The sequence below is a fragment of the Schistocerca nitens genome, chromosome 9 (genome assembly GCF_023898315.1).
Source record: "Schistocerca nitens isolate TAMUIC-IGC-003100 chromosome 9, iqSchNite1.1, whole genome shotgun sequence".
Lineage (NCBI taxonomy): Eukaryota > Metazoa > Arthropoda > Insecta > Orthoptera > Acrididae > Schistocerca > Schistocerca nitens.
The window spans coordinates 355,903,156-355,918,712 of record NC_064622.1 but is presented as its reverse complement, the minus strand read 5'-3'; positions in this window follow the sequence as shown (position 1 = coordinate 355,918,712).

The window sequence follows — 15,557 nt, the reverse complement described above, 5'->3', positions numbered from 1 at the left end:
ACTGCATACGACCGAGGCACACAGGGCCAACACCCGGCATCATGGTGTGGGGAGCGATCTCCTACACTGGCCGTACACCACTGGTGATCGTCGAGGGGACACTGAATAGTGCACGGTACATCCAAACCGTCATCGAACCCATCGTTCTACCATTCCTAGACCGGCAAGGGAACTTGCTGTTCCAACAGGACAATGCACGTCCGCATGTATCCCGTGCCACCCAACGTGCTCTAGAAGGTGTAAGTCAACTACCCTGGCCAGCAAGATCTCCGGATCTGTCCCCCATTGAGCATGTTTGGGACTGGATGAAGCGTCGTCTCACGCGGTCTGCACGTCCAGCACGAACGCTGGTCCAACTGAGGCGCCAGGTGGAAATGGCATGGCAAGCCGTTCCACAGGACTACATCCAGCATCTCTACGATCGTCTCCATGGGAGAATAGCAGCCTGCATTGCTGCGAAAGGTGGATATACACTGTACTAGTGCCGACATTGTGCATGCTCTGTTGCCTGTGTCTATGTGCCTGTGGTTCTGTCAGTGTGATCATGTGATGTATCTGACCCCAGGAATGTGTCAATAAAGTTTCCCCTTCCTGGGACAATGAATTCACGGTGTTCTTATTTCAATTTCCAGGAGTGTATTCAGTGTCAAAAAGGTGGGACATCTATATCAAGGTTTTCTGGTATTGTAAACGTTGGTATTATGTTTGACCAACACAGCTCCACTTATGTACGATTTACTCACAGGATACGAACTGTTCAATAACAAAACGAATTACAAAGAGTTTTTATAAAAATCAAATATACTTCAGTCAACCCTCAAACACTTTTCCTTTTATTACAATATGTCCTCCAAAAGGAAAAGTCAACCATATAAACAATACAGAATTACTATTTAGTTCCTACATCCAAGTCTTTACTCATAGCAAATTAAGCTGAACACATAAAAAAACCGCTTCATCAGAAGATCAGCCAAATGGTTCTTTTCGTCTATATGTCCCAACATATTTTCATCATTCATAAATCTTTCATGAACATTTGTTTCGTACAGTTTGATTGGTCTACAATAATAGCTCCATCTTCATTTTGCTTTATTTTTATATCAAATAAGCTGTCAAAGGTGCCTGTTGTTATGTCAACCTTTCACATTAATATATTCTGAGCTGTGGCAGGCCTAATTTCTTCTTTATCTCTATCAACAATTAAACCATCATAAATATAAATCAAACATAAAGCAATTCCTACCACCAGAATGTAACATTTAGCAATCAAGAGGCTTTCAAGCGAGTATTCCATCAGCTGAAACTTTTCTAAATTGGACCTAGCGATTCTGCAATACTTGGGAATTTCTAGAACATTAAACTAACACCCACATTCGTTATTGACAGTTGATTTACTTCAACAATAGCTTGTAGCCATTTTTCCTTCTCATATGACTGTAATAATTCAGAAAATAGTTTGAATCTTTTTGTTCATCAGCACCAACTTTCATTAACATCGAGAATTCAGACTTTACATTCAGGCTGGTTTTCGTTTCTTGTTTCCATTTTTCCAATTTGTCTTGTCCAGAAAATCCAGAAGCTTCAATTTTTCAAAATTCTTTCGATTCTTGATTATAGCCACTTTACTTTCACCAGGATCAAGTGTGCTAAATCTTTTTTTCATTTTGACTTGCTATGGATGCAGACTGCCTATGATATTCGCTTTTGTATGCTTCAAGTACCACATCTGATCATTTCAGATCTGGTAACTCTTGCCGAGAATTAGCATATTAAATTGGATCAGTGAGGAAAGTACAAAATGCATCTCAGTTAAATTTTGTGTCTTGACTCAAGACTACTTTCCTTTCAGAAGTTATCAAAAAACAGGCTTCTCATTAACCTTCCAATGGAAGTGTATGTTGATATGAACATAATAATCTGTGCCAAAAATTCTGAGGCATTTAAGTTTTCCTACTGCTTGATTGTACCAATCTCAAAAGGTTTCATCTGGTACGAAAACCTTCTCATACAATTTAAGACACAGACTGCTGAACTGCAAGCTTCTGCCCACAATCCTTTCAGTAGTTTGCTTGGTTTCAGCATCAAACATGCAGGTTGAATAATTGTTCCCTCTTCACATTCAAGAACACCATTTTGTTCAACGATGTAGATTGAATGAATCAGTAATTCCTCGACTTTTTTGTTATGAAATTGTTTGCCTCAATCACATCTAAATCGGCATGTCCATTGGTTAAGTGTATCACACACTTCCTTTTTGTATCTTGGAAAATTAATTCGGCTGAATTCGCTGAAATATCTTTAAAACATACATAACATGTAGCACATACAAACGACTTTATACTCACTTGTGAACTGACATCTACTTTCTCTTGAATCCTAACATTTTTATAATCGAACATTATGATGTAGTCATTACATGTAGCTATTCTGGCTGAAAAGAAACGAGCACTTGCATCACATATGTATAAAACATTGTCCAGCCTAGCACTCTACGATTAATTTTTATCTAATTTTGATATCTACTGAGTGACACAAAGAATTATTTCAATTTACGTGTTGAAATGTGAGATGTTTCTTTATAAAATATACATGTTTTTACTGATAGTAGGGGTAGAACCTAGCTCTAGAGTGGCCACAATGAAATCAGACACCACAAGGTCACATCCACTCTTGCAGTCCACCAGTGCTAAACTCAGAGATTTGCCCACTTCATAACTTTCTTGCCACATGTATACCATTGACAATGGCTTAAGTCAGCGCCAGCTGTGTGTTCTGTGTTTTCATGCGATATCGTGTTTCCACAATGTAGTTTCAATCTTCTGTGGAACAGTGAACTGAAATGTGTTCAGTAGTGAGCAGAATGCAGGTGTAATGGCCCATGAATAGTACTACTCTTGTCAGTGTATGTAAAGGGCGAAAAGATATGTCGAAAGTACTGAATATTTTTTTTACATACCTGGCTAACATTGAAGAAGCCTGCAATAATATAAATTTTGCATAAGTACTTAAAATGACAGAAAACCTTGTGGTATTTCCAAATCGACTGTCTTCTGTACTAACAGTGTAGTAACATCGACAGAAATTCTAGATGTGAGCACGTCTTTTGATTCTCCAAGAAAGGGATATAAATTATGGAAATCCACAATTTTGACAAAAAGTTAGTGCTTAGAAGTGTACTTCAGTAGCATGATAGAGGAGAATATCGAACAGCTAGAAAAATATAAGAGTGAACACTGTGAAAAATTAATCATTCATTTTCAGAGACCTCTGTTCTTCGTATTCTCCACTCACTTGGTTTATGATGGTCAGCAATTTTTAATGGATTGCAGAGACATTGCAGCAGCAGGAACAAAGTTTTGTGTAAAGTGCACTTACTGTGTGCTGTGGACAGTGGTGTTGTAGTTAACTTCGATAAAACTTTGGTTTCACAAAACCACATGCAAAAACACGTTTTGCTCGACTGCAACAGAAATATTGACGTAAAGGTTTTGTATAGTGTGCATCAGCGAGCTGGATAATGGCTGTTGTGACAGAGGTTAGTAAGAGCTGCAAATAAATTTTCATGAGGTAGGAAAAATGGTTCAAATGGCTCTGAGTACTATGGGACTTAACATCTATGGTCATCAGTCCCCTAGAACTTAGAACTACTTAAACCTAACTAACCTAAGGACATCACACAACACCCAGTAATCACGAGGCAGAGAAAATCGCTGGCCCCGCTGGGAATCGAACCCGGGAACCCGGGCGCGGGAAGCGAGAACGCTACCGTACATGAGGTAGGACTTTTTCTTGGTCCTATGAAGGCAAGCTGTCAGAACTAAAATCTTGGTGGCAACACGCAAGTACTCGCATACTGTTGTGAACAGAGTCTCTAGTAAGTAAAATACTGTAATGATGTCTCAGATGTTACCAAAATTAATTTTGTAGTTTTCTGGAAATTCGTACAAGGTCTAAAAAATGCAAATTCATCAGCAATGACATGTTCCACTACACAGGTGGAACAACTTTACTGTTGTTATGATATGTTGTTTTTTATTTTGGGATAATTCTATCTTTTCAGGATAAAATATGTATCACATACATCTATAAACTTTGAGAATGTTCATACATTATTTCCAGTCAAAATATGTCATTGGTTCTGTTTTTTCGACAAACTGAAGTAAAAAAACATTTTCTTCAAAATTTTTTATAATGTTAGTTTCTATTTTTTCAAAGAAGCTGGCAAGAATAGTCTTTTGAAAGTTGTTGTTGTGGTCTTCAGTCCTGAGACTGGTTTGATGCAGCTCTCCATGCTACTCTATCCTGTGCAAGTTTCTTCATCTCCCAGTACCTACTGCAACCTACATCCTTCTGAATCTGCTTAGTGTATTCATCTCTTGGTCTCCCTCTGCGATTTTTACCCTCCACGCTGCCCTCCACTGCTAAATTTGTGATCCCTTGATGCCTCAGAACATGTCCTACCAACCGATCCCTTCTTCTAGTCAAGTTGTGCCACAAACTTCTCTTCTCCCCAATCCTATTCAATACCTCCTCATTAGTTACGTGATCTACCCACCTCATCTTCAGCATTCTTCTGTAGCACCACATTTCGAAAGCTTCTATTCTCTTCTTGTCCAAACTATTTATCGTCCATGTTTCACTTCCATACATGGCTACACTCCATACAAATACTTTCAGAAACGACTTCCTGACACTTAAATCTATACTCGATGTTAACAAATTTCTCTTCTTCAGAAACGATTTCCTTGCCATTGCCAGTCTACATTTTATATCCTCTCTACTTCTACCATCATCTGTTATTTTACTCCCTAAATAGCAAAACTCCTTTACTACTTTAAGTGTCTCATTTCCTAATCTAATTCCCTCAGCATCACCCGATTTAATTTGACTACATTCCATTATCCTCGTTTTGCTTTTGTTGATGTTCATCTTATATCCTCCTTTCAAGACACTGTCCATTCCGTTCAACTGCTCTTCCAAGTCCTTTGCTGTCTCTGACAGAATTACAATGTCATCGGCGAATCTCAAAGTTTTTACTTCTTCTCCATGAATTTTAATACCTACTCCGAATTTTTCTTTTGTTTCCTTTACTGCTTGCTCAATATACAAATTGAATAACATCGGGGAGAGGCTACAACCCTGTCTCACTCCTTTCCCAACCACTGCTTCCCTTTCATGCCCCTCGACTCTTATGACTGCCATCTGGTTTCTGTACAAATTGTAAATAGCCTTTCGCTCCTTGTATTTTACCCCTGCCACCTTCAGAACTTGAAAGAGAGTATTCCAGTTAACGTTGTCAAAAGCTTTCTCTAAGTCTACAAATGCTAGAAACGTAGGTTTGCCTTTTCTTAATCTTTCTTCTAAGATAAGTCGTAAGGTTAGTATTGCCTCACGTGTTCCAACATTTCTACGGAATCCAAAATGATCTTCCCCGAGGTCCGCTTCTACCAGTTTTTCCATTTGTCTGTAAAGAATTCGCGTTAGTATTTTGCAGCTGTGACTTATTAAACTGATAGTTCGGTAATTTTCACATCTGTCAACACCTGCTTTCTTTGGGATTGGAATTATTATATTCTTCTTGAAGTCTGTGGGTATTTCGCCTGTCTCATACATCTTGCTCACCAGATGGTAGAATTTTGTCATGACTGGCTCTCCCAAGGCCATCAGTAGTTCTAATGCAATGTTGTCTACTCCTGGGGCCTTGTTCCGACTCAGGTCTTTCAGTGCTCTGTCAAACTCTTCACGCAGTATCTTATCTCCCATTTCATCTTCATCTACATCCTCTTCCATTTCCATAATATTGTCCTCAAGTGCATCGCCCTTGTATAAACCCTCTATATACTCCTTCCACCTTTCTGCCTTCCCTTCTTTGCTTAGAACTGGGTTGCCATCTGAGCTCTTGATATTCATACAAGTGGTTCTCTTCTCTCCAAAGGTCTCTTTAATTTTCCTGTAGGCAGTATCTATCTTACCCCTAGTGAGACAAGCCTCTAAATCCTTACATTTGTCCTCTAGCCATCCCTGCTTAGCCATTTTGCACTTCCTGTCGATCTCATTTTTGAGACGTTTGTATTCCTTTTTGCCTGCTTCATTTACTGCATTTTTATATTTTCTCCTTTCATCAATTAAATTCAATATTTCCTCTGTTACCCAAGGATTTCTATTAGCCCTCGTCTTTTTACCTACTTGATCCTCTGCTGCCTTCACTACTTCATCCCTGAGAGCTACCCATTCTTCTTCTACTGTATTTCTTTCCCCCATTCCTGTCATTTGTTCCCTTATGCTCTCCCTGAAAGTACTCCATCATATTCTAGACTAAAACTAGAGATGTATAACATTTTTTCAGAATTTTTACTACCATTTGAAATTATCACTAACTGGCAATGCTGTAGGACAGTGAGGTGACCTTGAGGTGACTATTTTTGTGATGGCTGCTATGGTGCTTTTGTGCACCTTCCTTCTTTAATTATGCATATACAAATTTCGTATAAAACTACATATTAAATTACAGATATCCTATGAAAGATTCCAGCAATCCTTATTTCAAATCACGCCTTCTAGAAAGTCAGAGATAGGCTATATTCATTTGCTAAAAGAAGCAAATGTAAACGTTTTCTGTTTTATTATTATTATTATTATTATTATTATTATTATTATTCTGAGTCTTCTGTCTGTCTTCTGTCTTTGGCACAACTAAGTGTAGTAATTCTGTAGGTGTCTGCCTGTCTATGTACTTTTTCCTGGCTTTAAATAAGATTAAACTAGTGTGTATGGCCAATTCTACTGTTATCATTCGTAGAATATTTTCCTTCCCTTGAACTTTGCCATAAGCCTTTATTCATTCACTATTTATCAGGATATTCAACAGCTGGAGCAGCAAAGTGAGCAACAAATTCTTGGGAGACGTAATGACTGAACACATACCATGTTCAGTCATTAATGTTTAATTTGAACAAAGTACAAAACAGTTATGAGATACATTACCTGTCATTTAAAATATCTTGCATTACTTTTGTGCAAGCTATGCTGAGGATGAATCAGTCATTGGTCTTTAAAAATGATGTTGCTCATCTTCAATACTAGCCAGACACAAGCCCCACTGTACTATTTTTAATCGATGGTAGTAAAATAAAGGGTTAAGTATTCTCCTACAGCACCCTGTATGTATGTATTTTCTTTTCGAAATACAAGCCACAAGTGATAAAAAAGAATCACTTGCCCCCATCAAACGAAATGTTTTTCTCTCAGGCTTTTATTCTCTGCTTCTGTTAGATACCTATCTTTTAAGTTAATTCGACTGATTCACCTCTATAAAAACTGCCACTACTTCAAAAGGGGGAGGGAGGAAACACTACTTTCTGGCGCCTAACATGAGGTAACGAAAATGTGTTTTTATATGTATTATAAATTATCTTATTTCTGTTTCAAGCAAAATCTTCAAGGACAAACCAGGAAATCAATAACTGCAAAAGGAAAAAAGTGAAGATATTTATCTCGAAGTAAGTTTGTTATAAGCTGTACTGGATACTGAAGAAGGAAAAATGGTTTTGTTAATAAGGTGTAGTTTACATGTTTAACAACTCCTCAAACATTTAAAAAATAGCTGATGATCCAGTTTTAATTTCAATGGCATTAATAATGCTGTATATTATTAATTAAACTACTGAAATATTGTCATTTCGAGACTGCTCATTGGCAAGATGATTTAGCTTGAGGTACTTATGTTTTGTTACATTGGCATCCATTTTGCCTCTTTGATTGCACATAATTATAGAAAGGATTGGTATGTGACTGTGTAAGAGAGGAAACGCTTCTTTCTGGCGCCTTACATAGGGTAACGAAAAAGTGTTTTTATATGTATTATAAATTATCTTATTTCTGTTTCAAGTGAAATCTTCAAGAACAAATCAGGAAATCAATAACTGCAAAAGAAAAAAAGTGAAGATATTTGTCTTGAAGTAAGTTTGTTATAAGCTTTAATGGATACTGAAAAAGGAAAAATGTTTTTGTTAATAAGGTGTAGTTTATATGTTTGACTACTTCTCAAACATTTAAAAAATAACTCATGATCCAATTTCAATTTTAATGGCATTAATAAATCATTAATAATGCTGTATATTATTAATTAAAGTTGTCAAATGTGGTCACTTCGAGACTGCTCATCGGCAAGATGAAATAATTTGAGATTCTTATGTTTTGATACATTGGCATCCAACTTGCCTCTTGGCTTGAGTGTAATTATAGAAAATGTTTGTGGGTGACTTTGTAAATAACATTTTTCTTTGACTATTACAATATGATAATACACTGAATGATGATAAAACTTTGGAAACTTCAAAACATGGACACAGAACTTGAAAAGGAAAATCAGACCAATGTTGGTAGCAGCGACTTTGCTGATCTAACGATGGATAATGCAGACTCTGATATGGCTCTGAGCACTATGGGACTTAACTGCTGAGGTCATCAGTCCCCTAGAACTCAGAACTACTTAAACCTAACTAACCTAAGGACATCACACACATCCGTGCCTGAGGCAGGATTCAAACCTGCGACCATAGCGGTCGTGTGGTTCCAGGCTGTAGCGCCTAGAACCGCTCAGCCACTCCAGCCGGCAGACTCTGACATAAATGTATCGGAAACCGTGTTTGCAAATGTTGGCAATTTGTCTGAGGAGCTGCAGGTCACTGTGGAACTTATGCAAAACAGTCAATCTATGACTTCATTCAAAGATTTATAGGAAAAATTAGCCACAATAGTGAATGCTCATGATACTGAATTAACGAATAAAACTGACAACATGATGAAAGGACAGTCTACAAGGGTGGACAGAAAATTAGCTCATGCTGTAGAGAAGGAAACTGCTGAGATGAAGCAGATGGATAAAAAATTTGATCGTACTGTAGAGATGCAGACTTCTGAGATGAAGGAGATGGAAAGAAAATTTGGTTGTATTGTGGATAAGCAAAATGCTGAGATGAAAGAAAATTTTTGTAGGATCACAAAACAACAATCCAATATAGTGGATGAAAAGTTCGACAGCATTATTAAGGACATTAATTATCAAATAGCTACAAATCTTGAAGCAATCAAAAAAGAAATATCAAGCGTCACAGACGCTTACTGCGAAATGCTGGATGTAGCGAACAAGCTGTCTGAGGATTTTCAGGCGCTGAAAGATCCTCAGTTCACAACTGATAATAACATGTCGAAAGTCACACAGGAAGTTAGCAACCTGACACTTGAGCAGGAGCAGAAGATACAACAAAACTTCACTGCTCAGGGAAACTCCAAAGTTTACAAAAGCTTTAACGATTGGATTTCGGGAAAGAACACTGATATTAGAGACAGCAGAAAAAGAGATTCCTGTTGCGGCGCAGTTCATTTGCGCGGAAGTTACGCCTGAACCAGAAACCTCAGAAAAACACATTCACAATGAGCTCGGTCAATGAAGACGAATATCAGCCGGCCGAAGTGGCCGCGCGGTTCTGGCGCTGCAGTCTGGAACCGCGAGACCGCTACGGTCGCAGGTTCGAATCCTGCCTCGGGCATGGATGTGTGTGATGTCCTTAGGTTAGTTGGGTTTAACTATTTCTAAGTTCTAGGGGACTAATGACCTCAGCAGTTGAGTCCCATAGTGCTCAGAGCCATTTGAAGACGAATACTGACATCACAGCACAGGTCACTGACATGGAATGAGAAGCAGGAATGATTAAAAATTCGTTATGTGAGACTACATCTACGTGTGTACGAATCAAAATTACGCTACAGCTGGTCCGTGTAATCTAACTTTTTCGCACCACACAGGGCCTACTGGCCCATAAGCAGAATGCTGATGCAGATTGTTGGAGCAACACCAGCATCAACAGCCGTGCTTCTGGAAGGAAGTTTACTTATGTATCGGCAGTTTCACGTCTTAACGCCTGAAAAGAAATTTCCCCATCCGATCGTATGAATTCAGAGTTTTGAGGACTTTTGCCTAAAACTGGGAGTGAGCACCAAAAGATTCAATTTGCAGTAGCTTATACACAAGGGAATCCACACTGAGGGGTGTGGAAACGTCTGAAACATGTTTAGCCTATGAACAGTTTGAACAGGATTTACTTGCACCTAAGGCGCGACATGTTCAATCCTGACATAACCCAAAGAATGGCAGTCCCAGTAAGGACGTTATCGGAATATTGAAAGGTAAATTACAGATCAGTATTCGGGAAAAGTTGATATGTGCACCACAGGACAACTTGGAAATTTTTTTTCCGTGGTAGATGTTAGAGATGGGTCGTTCGCGAACTAACGGGTCCAGAGGAGCGGTTCACCAAGATGAATGAAACGAGCGAGGGACGAATTCTAAGGAATGGTCTTTCATAGCTCACTCCTGTAGCGGCTTTCTACTTACAGTTCTCGGGAACTGGAAACGGTCGGTCTCGTTCCCGCAACAGCACGTCGGCCGGTCTCCTTCCAGCCTCGGTTCCGTTTCCGTCTGTCTCGTTCTTGGTCGCCCTCGGCCGGACTCGTCTTTCTTCGTGTGGCCAGTCGCCGCTGTTCCACTGCCGACTGCTCCTATCTTGTCCACATTTCATTCTCAACATTGTGGCAACTAAAATCGACCATACGGAAAGTATACTCTATGGACTTTTACCTCTGCAAACTCTTCAAAATTTCGTGCAATGGTTTACTATATTTAATGCTGCATAATAACTGCGTTGAACATCGAAACAAAATTAAGTCATTTATGGGGGGAAGGTATCAGTCAAGAAGATGTGTAAAAATCTAATTTTTGGGCCAAATAGTTTTTGTGGAATCGATTTATAAGAGTGTCGAAGCAGTCGGAACACGATGTGTCTGCCCAGGCGAGCAGTGCAGTGACAAAATCGCGTACAGCGCGGAATGCAGGGAGCACGTCTTTGTAGCAGCGAAAGGGTTAATGCGGCCGTGGTGGCTTTACTTCATGAACTGCGCGGTACCCCCTAAACGTAAGTTAGCGAACTATGCTATACTATGGCGCTGCTTCTATTGGCGCGTGCGTTGTGTGCAACTGGCAACGCAGCAATCTCCCGCGTCTGGGCGGGCATGCGCGAGCCGCCAAGATAAAAGAATTGAACTATAGTTCGTCCGAACTGTGCTCCTGGGGCGCTAGCGCCCGCGATAGCCCGAGGCCAGCGCCCCGGGCGAATTCGTATGTTGTTGCAGTGGCCGAGCTGTGTCGCTTAGCTCACTGCGCTTCGCTATGCCGCTGTACGCGTGCTTCTTCCGGAAGATAGACTGCCGCGCCAGCAGCTGTCGAAAGCATTGATACCACACAAAGTTGTTACTCAACAGACGCGAGGCTACAGTGGATCGAGATTGATAGTGAACAGCAACATACAAGAAATAGGTGCGACGCGTCCGCACTATTTAAACATGAGTGGGAAATTAATTTCTTTTGTATTGCTGCTGAAAACCATGCCAAATGTTTAGTATGTCATTGGAACGTAATTTATTTAAAAAAAGTACTAGATTGAACGGCACTTAAATACCTGTCACAAACATCAGTACGAAAATATGTCCGAAAAGGAACGCCAGTCGAAGCTTGAAGAACTGAAAGGAAATTTGAAGCAGCATTACAGTGAAGTAAGTGTTTCCTATCGTATGACTCTTTATTATTTATAAAGATGAAAACACAACTATATTTTATAATCTGTCACTTAGCAATGTGCCAGTTATCGAATATCAGATTGTCAGCAACAAGGAACATTTCTTTCAGGTTAACTTTTATGTTTGGTGTGGTGTCACCGCCAGACACCACACTTGCTAGGTGGTAGCTTAAATCGGCCGCGGTCCATTAGTACATGTCGGACCCGCGTGTCGCCACTGTGATCGCAGACCGAGCGCCACCACAAGGCAGGTCTCGAGAGACGTACTAGCACTCGCCCCAGTTGTACGACGACGCTAGCGACTACACTGACGAAGCCTTTCTCTCATTTGCCGAGAGACAGTTAGAATAGCCTTCAGCTAAGTTAATGGCTACGACCTAGCAAGGAGCCATTAACCATTTGTAACGTTGCATGTACCTCAAGATAGAGTCTCACTTGTATCATCCAGAATGCTGTATACCAAAGGACAATATAAAAGTTAAGTGTTCTAGTAGCTACGTTCTTTTCTTTATCACATTCATTACGAATCCTGTTTCAGACCTCACTCCATCCTTCGTGAGTTAGCGCGTGCATCTTGGCTGCCTCTTTCAATTAGTGTACGTAGTGTTGGCAAGTCTGCCGACATTACAACATTTGGGTTGCATTAAATCGCGTCGCGGAGGCGGAAGAAAAAGTTTCAGGTGCGTTATTTTTTGCCACTTTCTGAAAAGCCGTCACTAACGCTCTCTCTGACAGCAAAGTGTCGTTAAGAATCATTCTTTGTTTATGTGTATTTGTGTTTTGATGGATGGGGAAAACATATGTTGTAGTTTCATCTATGTTTTCAATTAATTAAAACGCAAATATTTTAATAGATAAAATTTATTTCGCGACCACATTTCGCTGTCCTTGCTAGCGTCTATGACCGCTTTTCAGCGGAAGTGGGGAAAAACGCACCTAAAACCAATATTTTTTGTTAGCTTTTTATTTGGGTCGCAATGAATGAAACTTAGTCGTTAAAACGATAAAAGTGTTTTAAAAGCAGAATTTCACTTTTTTTTGCCGTGGTAGGAGCAGAAAACAGGTGGGCAAACCTTGCGCGGCAGTTAGAAATGCTCGCTGAGAATTGCGAAAACAGGGAAACCCTTTGCGGCTGGGAATCTAATCGAGGATTGCCGGTAGACTCGGTGGTTTCTATTTGTCCAGCTGACCTCATGGAAAAAATTGAAAAAATAGCTCTTTCGCCTCAAACTGTTGCTCGCTGAGTAGAAGGTATGGCCTCATATATGGAGCAACAATTAATGGAGAAAGCAGAAAACTTAGTTTCATTTTCTATTGCTTTTGACGAGTGCACGGATGTGTGGACATATCTCCGCTCGTCATATTCATTCGGGGTCTCGATGACAATCTGCGTGTCACCTAAGAATTTCTCGACCTTAGACCATTGAAAGACACAACTACGAGTTTATTTTTCTAGCCGCGGAAAACGTGCTCGAGTCAATGCGTTTAAAATGGGAACTCCTGACCAGTGTAATAACGGATAGAGCCCCTGTGTTACGAGCGATGCGCGCTGGATTCCTGTGTTATGTCAGGTCAGAAGTGGCGGAAGTAGGCTGTTCCTTATTCGCGGCAGTCCATTGTCTGATACACCAGGAGGCACTTTGTATGAAGATCGTCAGCATAAAAAAATGTTATGGACACAGTTATTCGAACGGTTAATTATCTTCGCTCGCATGTACTCACACATCGGCAATTTAAAGAAATTTTATGTGATGTCGAAGCGAGCGGAATACTCGGACATCCCCTGCCATGCCGAAGCAAGATGGCTGAGCAGAGGGAAGGTGCTTCATCGGTTTTTCTCCTTGAGAGCCGAAATGAACACCTTTTTAGAAATGAAAGGACGTCCAGAAGAATTAGTTCGTGGTCCTGAGAGGGTGGTGAATTTGGCTTTTTTGAGTGACCTGACTGGTCATTTAAATACTTTGAACATTTCACTCCAAGGCGAAAATCACTCTGTTATTGATATAGTGCAGACGATTCAAGCATTTAAAAAAATATTTTGTCGGAAAAACAGTTGGGTGAGGAGAATTGTGATCACATCCTGCATTAGACGGCCTTAAAGAAGATGCGGATTTTTCCTATTACACTAATGGCCATTAAAATTGCTACACCACGAAGATGACGAGTTACAGACACGAAATTTAACCTACAGGAAGAACATGCTGTGATATGCAAATGATTAGCTTTTCAGAGCATTCACACAGGGTTGGCGCCGGTGGTGACACCTACAACGTGCTCACATGAAGAAAGCTTCCAACCGATTTCTCATACAAAAACAGCAATTGACCGGCGTTGCCTAGTGAAACGTTGTTGTGATGCCTCGTGTAAGGACGGGAAATGCGTACCATCAAGTTTCCGACTTTGATAAAGGTCGGATTGTAGCCTATGGCGACTGCGGTTTATCGTATCGCGACATTGCTGCTCGCGTTGGTCGAGATCCAATGACTGTTAGGAGAATATGGAATCGGTGGGTTCAGGAGGGTAATACGGAACGCCGTGGTGGATCCCAACGGCCTCGTATCACTAGCAGTCGAGATGACAGGCATGTTATCCTCATGGCTGTAACGGATCGTGCAGCCACGTCTCGATCCCTGAGTCAATAGATGGGGACGTTAGCAAGACAACAACCATCTGCACGAACAGTTTGACGACGTTTGCAGCAATATGGACTATCAGCTCGGAGACCATGCATCACAGACAAGAGCGACTGCAATGGTGTACTCAAAGACGAACCTGGGTGCACGAATGGCAAAACGTCATTTTTTTCGCATGAATCCATGTTCTGTTTACAGCATTACGATGGTCGCATCCGTGTTTGGCGACATCGCGGTGAACTCACATTGGAAGCGTGCATTCGTCATCGCCATACTGGCGTATCACCCCGCGTGATGGGGTGGGGTGCCATTGGTTACACGTCTCGGTCACCACTTGTTCGCATTGACGGCACTTTGAACTGTGGACGTTACGTTTCAGATGTGTTACGACCCGTGGCTCTACCCTTCATTCGATCCCTGCGAAACCCTATATTTCAGCAGGACAATGCACGACCGCATGTTGCAGGTCCTGTACGGGCCTTTCTGGATACAGAAAATGTTAGACTGCTGCCCTGGCCAGCACATTCTCCAGACCTCTCACCAACTGAAAACGTCTGGTCAATGGTGGCCAAGCAACTGGCTCGTCACAATACGCCAATCACTACTTTTGATGAACTGTGGTATCGTGTTGAAGCTGCATTGGGCAGCTGTAGCTGTACACGCCATCCAAGCTCTGTTTGACTCAATGCCCAGGCGTATCAAGGCCGTTATTACGGCCAGAGGTGGTTGTTCTGGGTACTAATATCTCAGGATCTATCCACCCAAATTGCGTGAAAAAGTAATCACATGTCAGTTCTAGTATAATATATTTGTCCAATGAATACCCGTTTATCATCTGCATTTCTTCTTGGTGCAGCAATTTTAATGGCCAGTAGCGTATGTTCATATCATTTGCGAATTACCAGAAGTGTTTGAAAACAGATTTTTGGAGATAAGTGAGCATCACTCGGCCTTGGACGACGTCTCACAAGTGTTTCAACTAGAACTGATTGACCTGCAGTGCGATATCTGCCTGAAGGACCGCTTTCTTATGTGTAAAACTTTGGATTAGTTATACAGCTGTTTTCCGCGAGAGAAGTATCCTCTTTTGCACAAGCACGCGCTGCCAAAGTTCTCTCAGTGTTTGGTTCCACGTATATTTGTAAGCGCTTTTTCTCCCTTTTAAATCTTCCAGAAACTAAGAACCGTTCACTGCTTAGCGATCATAATTTGACTAATTCTTTGAGGTAAGCAGTCTCTCGGAATATTGTACCAAAAGAAAAACGTGTAAAATGTTAATGGTTTTCTTTAA